The following is a 6,259-nucleotide window of genomic DNA, read 5'->3' as shown; positions in this document are numbered from 1 at the left end:
ATCCACCACTATTACACAATTATATTTAATTATTTATAAAAATTTATAGCAACAAATAAAGTTCATTTTTCTATGTCCAATACTCAATCTCAAACGTGACGAGAGTTGTATTCTCGAACTACTTACTTTCAATAAATTTTCGGGATACTTAGCATTTGCATAAGCAACTTTATATTTAGCCTAAGTTGTTTTGAAATCAGCATGAACAGATTCTTTGCACTGCTCACTAAAGAATCCAAGGGTTTTGCCTATTCTGCCACAGAAATGTGATACATGAAAAAACACTGCATGAACTTTTGGTGTAATAGATATCACCAAGTTACAGTAGCGTTATTGAAATGCAAAAATATTTTTTTCAAAGTTTTCTTTTAAATCTTGAGAAAAACCAGAATCTAAAGTAGCTCGAAATGCATAGGTGCATAGCTTAGCGGCGTCGTCCTTTAATAAGAAAGGCCAAAAATTTCGGGGATGGAGGGTTTAAATGCACTAAAACCCTCCCCTGGATCCGCCACTGTACTTAAGGCGTTTGATACAACAAAAAGTACGTGAAATATCCATTTTAGTTAACAGCATTTTACAAGAATTGTCCGCAACTGCAGGGCTTCCATTAAAACATTCACGACTGACATTGCATTCTTTAGCCCACCTAATGTGAAAATCGGTGGATGAATACTGCTTTCGTAATTTTTAGCATCTTTCTTTTTACTTCCATTTTTTTCGAAAGCAGAGCTGTTTCTTATACAATCACCAAGAACTCTATGCTCTCCACATTCGTTTAACTGATCTTCCGACGGTGGCGGCGCTAGCAGGACGTCCACTTAGCGCCCCCACCTACAAAACCTCACTAAAAATAATTATAATGCGATAAACGATAAGTGGAGATGTTTTGCTTTTCTTTTGCTCTATGATGACATATATAGCGTTTCCAAACAGCTACCCCTAAGTCTTACACAACAACCCCGTGTGATCAAAAACGTTTTCAAAATGGGAAAACTACCTTCAACAATGTAAAAATATTTTAGGGCTTCAAATTAATCACATGACACTTGAAAATTTCGCTCTCTTTATAATTTCCCCAAAAGTACCCTTGCACGTGAACATATGCAGCAGAAAATTTATATGTATGAAAAAGCATTAAAAATAATCAAACTTAGAAGGAACTGTTAGTTGATATTTTTGTCATTTTTTTTGCTCGACGATAATGTATAATACGTTCTCCAAAAACTACCCTTATGTCATACATACTCACCCCTCGTAACCAAAAACGTTATAAAAGTTAAAAAACCACCTTTGAACAATATAAAAGTGATTTAGGACCCAAAATTAATAAGATGAAACTTGCAAATTTGCCTCTCATTATAATATTCTCAAAAGTACCCTTCCACGTGAACGTATGCAACAGACCGTATATATGTATGAAAAAAACATTAAAAACAATCTAACTTAGAAAACACTGTTAGTTGATATTTTATGCTACTTTCTTGCTCTTTGATAATAGATAATACGTTCCCCGAAAACTACCCCAAGTCATACCTACCTACCCCTCGTAATCGAAAACGGTTCAAAAGATTGAAAACTACCTTGAACAATGTTAACATGAATTAGAATAAAAAATTAATTTTATGACACTTTAAAACTTTCCCCTCTATCAAATTATCCCAAAAAACTACCCTTCCACTTGAGCGTATGCAGCGTAACATATATATGTATGAAAAAAACATAAAAATTAATCAAACTTAGAAAGCACTGCTAGTCGATATTTTTTTCTCCTTTTTTGCTCTCTGATAATATATAATACGTTACCCAAAAACTACCCCTTAGTCATACATGCCCTCCTCTCATCAACCAAAACGTTTTACAAGTTGGAAAACCACCCTGAACAATGTAACAATGATTTACAACTCCAATGGATTACATCTTCCAGCGGAAGATGTTCTGTTGCATACGTTCACATGGAAGGGTGGTTTTGGAAATATTCTAATGAGAGGGAAATTTTGAAGTGTCATGTAATTAATTTGGCATTCTAAATCATTTTTACATTGTTCAAGGTGGTTTTCCAACTTTTAAAACGTTTTTGATGACACGGGGAGGGTATGTATGACTTTGAGATAGTTTTTAGGGAACATATTATATATTATCAAAGAGCAAAAAAAGAGCAAAAAAATATCAAATAAGAGTTTCTTCTAAGTTTGACTATTTTTAATGATCTTTTCATACATTTATATATGTTCTGCTGCACACGTTAACGTGCAAGGGTAGTTTTTCGGAAATTATAATGAGAGGCAAATTTTTAAGTAGCATGTCATTAATTTGGAGTTCTTAAACATTTTTTCATTGTTCAAGGTGATTTCACGACATTTAAAACGTTTTTTAGCACGAGGGGTGAGTATGTATGACATAGAGGTAGTTTTAGGGGAACGTAATATATACTATCAGAGACCTCTCAGAGTACGCAGCCTTAGCCTTTCATGCAGGGCTGTACAAGGATGGACGAACCCCTTTTCCTAGATTCTCGTGGGAACAACAATGACAACACCAAACATAGTTGTAGTAAGTGCGGTTCAAAACAACAGAACGCGCAGGGCTCCCGACAATTGGCCGGCCAACAATGCCGACCAATCTAGAGCTGGGGGAGCCAATGAAAATGGATTCAATGCGATGGATCGGCGGGATCTCTTGACCTTTGGGTGGACGAAGCGACTGAATCACGACTTGCTAGAGTGCTACGATGGGAGTGTGGCCCCTGAACGAAGTTACATGGCTCAACTGCATGCTCTGTGGTGCGAGAAACACCCGGAGCTATCGCACTTTTCGCATCAACGTCTGTGAAATCATGCTGACCTACTCCGAAAAAGGGGCTATGTAAGCGGAACGCCTACTCTACCACAGCTAAAACAAGCCGGCAACAGAGAAAGTGAGGCGACAATAAGACCAACCCGCGGACAGGCATCCAACAGAGTAAGAGCGACGCTTTACGACCCGGAGAAACATCAACACCAAGGTTTCTCTCAAGCCTAAAGATCTGGCTGAGATGGATGACGAGCTTCGTGGACATTTTCCCGGAGAATCCGACCTCTGGGCTATCAATTATTGTGTGTATATTGCAGAGAGAGCTTTGGCCGATGCGAACCGTAAAACAAAACCAACGGTTGATCATAAGACCAAAAGACGAATGCATCAACTTGTCATAAAGATAGGCTGGGCAAGAGAGTACGGGTCCCGCATTCAGTGTGTGATTGAGTACATCACATCTGACAGGAATTTTACCGACAAGGTTCGAAAGTTCGCGCACGAACTCCGGACCCGTTATCACACATTTAACAAGTCAATGCTGCTGACCATCAGGCAGCATATTGTTGAGAGAATACGGATAATATCTAACGCTAAGAGAAGTCTATAGCGGAGGGAGAGGTGGGTCAGAGAAAATCAGCAGTTTCTCTCTGATCCATACTGACTCTTCCAAGACCCTCCAGTTACTGTCGAACACCCACCCAAACCAGAGTAGGTCGAAGAATTTTGGAGAGAAGCCTACGAAGTGCAACATAAACTGGAAGAAGACTCAGAAAATATAAATAGCTTCAAGGAGTTATGAGTTGCCCTCATAACACCTGATAAAGGATGCCCACCCATCACTACCGAGGAGGTGAAAAAAGTATTAAGAGGGATGAAAAACTATTCCGCACCGAGACCAGATTGTATAAAACCTTCTAGTGGAAGAAGTTTTCTTCAATCCATCAGCATTTGGCCCGTATTTTCACCTCATATTTGAAGTCGGAAGAGCCGATTCCGGAGTGATTGGTGGAAGGGCGCACAATACTCCTACCAAAAATAGGCAACTTAGCTGACTCGAAGAATTACAGGCCAATAAGTTGTCTGAATACACTTTATAAGATATTCACCGCTATCCTAAATGATAGGATTGTTCGGCCAATTAAACTGTGCGGCAATAAATATATGAACAACGAGGCTCAAAGAAAGGCGTAGCCGGATGTTGGGAGAACCTGCTCATCGATTGATGTGTCTGCGAAGATGCAGCATCCTACCAGCGTGACCTATCGATGGCCTGGATTGATTATCGAAAGCTTTCGATTCGACCTCTCATAGACTTATCATCTGTCTTTTGGAAATCTTGAAGGTTCATCCGCAAATAGTTAGGTACATAGAGAGATTGATGCCGCTTTAGAAAACCAGATTTACGATCTCATTTGGAAAAAATCGTATGCCATTCCGACGGGTACTTGTGCGGCAAACCTCCAGATCGAAAGTACAAGGTCACTCATGTATTTTACATGGACGATCTTAAGATCTATGCTAAAATCAAAGAGCAACTAAATCTAGCTCTAGGGATTGTCGAACGATATACTAAGGGAATTGGAATGGAATTTGGGTCAGACAAATGCGCCAAGGTTTATTTGAAGCGAGGAAAACTTAATGGCATCCCTGATGATCCTGAGCTCGTTGATAGAAGCGCTATACAACACTTTTGCGCTGGAGAGACTTATACATACGTGGGCGTGCCACAGAGCCGCATTCAGGATGTGACATATATAAAGGATACTCTCCGAAACAGATACAAACATCTCATCCGACAGATTTAATCTTCCAAACTGTCGGCGAGGAACAAAGTATATGCAACGAACATGCTTGCCGTCCCGGTACTACTCTATTCATTTGGAATAGTTCCGTGGACGAAGAAAGTGTTCAGATCTCTTGATATCGGGACAAGAAAGGTTACGAACATGAACAAAAGCATGCATCTTAAGTCTTCCGTTCCGCAACTGTACATCTCACGCCGTCAAGGGTGTCGCGGAATATTGAGTCTTGAATGTCTTCACAACAGGATTATTCTGGGTACAGCACAGAGAGTTGCAAATGGAAGAGACCCTCTTCTTAAAATGGTCAGGAATCACGAAAAAGTGGGCAAAGGAACGTTTTTGTACAAAGCAGTGGAGGAGGCTGCTGAAACACTCGGACTTGACTTCAGTATTATGGTTGAGCAAAATGCATCAAATCTTATCTATCTTGAGTACTCACTCCTGAAAGCCCGGATTAAGAAAGCACAAGAGAAAAACTTTCGTGAACAGCTCCTCAATGTATGTACTCAGATCTATAACGGCTTTTGATTATGATAAAAATAATCTTACATATGTGATAAAAAAAGATATAAAAAAGATTGAAGATTTACGTTCTGTTTCTGGTAACTTGAAATGGATATAAGTACCTTGTTTAGTGTATATAAGCTATAAACAAGTTCAGATGATGATATACTCAGTGCCTGGTGAAAACTCAACACTAATCTGACCTTTTTTTTTAAAGAAGTTTTGTAATAGCATCGGGGTCTTCTGAAAATTCCTAATTATAAAAGATGCATTTCTTACTCGCTTTTTATTGTAAATTCAAAGATGTAGGCCTAAAATAAACACACAAGAAAAGATATATATATATATATATATCCTCGATAAGAGAATGCACGTTATCTTCCAGAGAAATGTGAAGGATCAGTCAATGTTTTGTGAACTAACGTTTGCTTTCCTTAAATCGCTTGGTTTCTCCAACTCACGCGGGAACGACCTACATTCAAAGGCACAATGCGACACTAAGAGTGCTTTATTACCATCTCTGTCACTCTTACGGCATTAACCTTGATATCGTTCCTCTAAATGCTTCTAGGGAAATTGAGTCAATTGTCGAGAATGGGAAGTGCTGCATATACTGGAACTTTATATTCTCGACAATTGTTTCTGTTGCTCACTCGAGGCCTGACATGGTTCTTCTTGACTTCGGGGAGCGAACCATGTTCGTTATCAAATTTTCGGCACCAACTGACAAAAACATCATAACCAAGGAGAATGAAAAGAAAGAGAGGTACCGAGACCTTATAAGGGAGCTGCAGCGATTGCACCCGGAATATTCTGTTAAACTAATCGTCCTTATCCTCGGCGCTCTTGGAGGTGCCAAGATTTCACTTGCTAATGGCCTAAAAAGCATCCCTGCGTGTCAAAAATATGCTAAAGCACTTGCGGGAAAAATGCAGAAGGCGGTTGTCCTTGGGTCGCTCCGTGTTCTTAGAGTGCATGAGGCTTTTGTTGGATCGTCGTTTTGATTCTCTTACAGACTGTAACCACCTATCTCACGGTCGTGAGACGTGGTTGTGGCTGAAATTTTACCGCGATTTCGCTGGGAGCGGATGCAATTTTCCAGATTAGAACCCGCTGCCGGCGAAATCCTGCGGTTTTCCTTATGACAAATTTTTAATAAT

At 39.5% G+C, this 6,259-nt stretch overlaps 1 protein-coding gene across 1 annotated transcript in view; it reads left to right on the top strand.

Annotated features, from left to right (window-relative positions):
- The window catches only part of LOC117173443 (potassium voltage-gated channel subfamily KQT member 1-like), a 302,430-nt gene that overhangs the window by 72,739 nt on the left and 223,432 nt on the right, over positions 1–6,259 (top strand). The gene's annotated exons all lie outside the window — the stretch shown is intronic.

This window comes from Belonocnema kinseyi, chromosome 5, assembly GCF_010883055.1.
Source record: "Belonocnema kinseyi isolate 2016_QV_RU_SX_M_011 chromosome 5, B_treatae_v1, whole genome shotgun sequence".
Taxonomy (NCBI): Eukaryota; Metazoa; Arthropoda; class Insecta; order Hymenoptera; family Cynipidae; genus Belonocnema; species Belonocnema kinseyi.
Note: the sequence above shows the minus strand (reverse complement) of the source record. Positions and strands in the feature narration are given on the sequence as shown.